Below are 1,800 nucleotides of genomic sequence, written 5' to 3' on the forward strand. Positions count from 1 at the left end.
GGGTTCCATTAACCATTGTTAATTGATAGCTATCCATGACCGCTTTCCATATTTTGCAGTTCAGTTTGTCTTCTGTGAATATATGGAGATTCAAGTCCCCTGCAACAACAGTGCGTGTAATAGACGGGGTTTGAATGATTAGAAAAAACAGTTTCTTGGTCTGCTAGAAACTTGTCAGATGAAATTCCAACGTGGTTCCAGTATGTGTTGATAAAAGCTATTTTCTCCTTCTCACATTCAAAACTGACTAATTGCATGCATTGATTTGGAGATGTCCAAGGTTTTAGAGTAAGCCTGCCACAATCTTTACCGCAACTAGAAGACCAGCAGATGGTCTTCCTTCGGTTGAGGTTGTCGCTGGAATTGTTGTCAATTGATAAATGTCCCAGGTGGGAGTGTCCAGAAACCAAGTTTCTTTTAATGCTTTAATTTCAAAGGAGTTTACAAAGGTTGAGGAACCATTCATCAGATGCATGAAACCTCTGGTGTTCCAGCTTGCCAGGCGGACTTTGTGATTCGGAACTTGGAAGAGTAGTTATGCGTCTCAATGGGAATCTGTTTTTGGAAGATAGACTATTTTTCGATTTGGATTGGTAATTGTGAGATGCAGCTACGGGAGTCTTGAGTACTTATGCTCAGTGTGGGCATTGTTGTGTTTGCAAAGATGAAGAAATCTTGATGTTTATGAACAGATGTTATTATTTGATATTGGAAGATTTTGAAACCTAATTTAAAGATTTCTGTTTTTGCTTGCCAAATTGCATTGTTTGATTCTGACCTTCAATAAATTAAACCTGTCGGATGTCAGCTGAGGTTAGCTCTTCTAGGCTTGAGATTTCACTAAGTATGTTCAGGACACTTTTCCTGTTCATGTTGTATGTTTTATAAGGGCCCAAACTGCATTATAGGGGTCGATTAATGGAGCAAACGTGCGCCGAAAATCCCAGCGCAAGCAGGCGCAAGGTAACGCAAGCGTGAGAAACGCAGCGCACGCGCACGCCTGCGATTCAAGGAAGACGCTGTGCGTGTTTTCCGCTGTCCGTGCGCCCAATCCTGCCATGGCGCACGCAGGCACACACGGCGTGTGCTACGTGCACAGCAAAAGCGCACATAGCACGGCGCACACAACCCAAGTGGGCGGAACAGTGGGTGTAACATGCAGAATAGGGAATAACGCGTGAAAAAGAAGGCGTAACTGGGGAAGTACTGCAGGGAACTACACGTAACGCCCACACGCACGCCAACAACCCGTTTTCATGGATTCGAATACGGGAAACCCGTGCACGGCAAAAGACGCACACAGGCACCAACGCATCTGCCACACGAAGGCAGGCGCAAGCGTCCCCGCGCACAGTATAAAAGTGCGCGCAAACAACAAACACGTATATACAGCTACGATGAATGCCCCATTTGTCGCAGCACTGATCGTGGGACACCGCAGGAGGAGGAGAATAGCCAGGGCACGCATTTTCGCACCACGGACAAGCCTTTTTGGGATGCCTGACGACCAGGTCTACAGCAGGTATAGGTTTCCACCCCATATCATCCTAGACCTCGTCAGGGAGTGGGAAGATGACCTTACATCCCCCACCCTTTGCTCCCAAGCATTGAGCCCCTTGGAGAAGGTGCTCAATGTCCTGCATTTTTCGGCCACTGGGTCATTTCAGCAGACTACTGCCATAGTGGGGGGGGTCTCACAGGTCACGCAGTCACGCTGCCTACACCAGGTACTGGCAATCATGACAGCACGCCCCTCAGTCCGCAGGCACATATACATGCCCAGAACACCCGCAGAAAGAC

The sequence above is a fragment of the Ambystoma mexicanum genome, chromosome 3p, assembly GCF_040938575.1.
Source record: "Ambystoma mexicanum isolate Mex_15411 chromosome 3p, UKY_AmexF1_1, whole genome shotgun sequence".
Classification (NCBI taxonomy): domain Eukaryota; kingdom Metazoa; phylum Chordata; class Amphibia; order Caudata; family Ambystomatidae; genus Ambystoma; species Ambystoma mexicanum.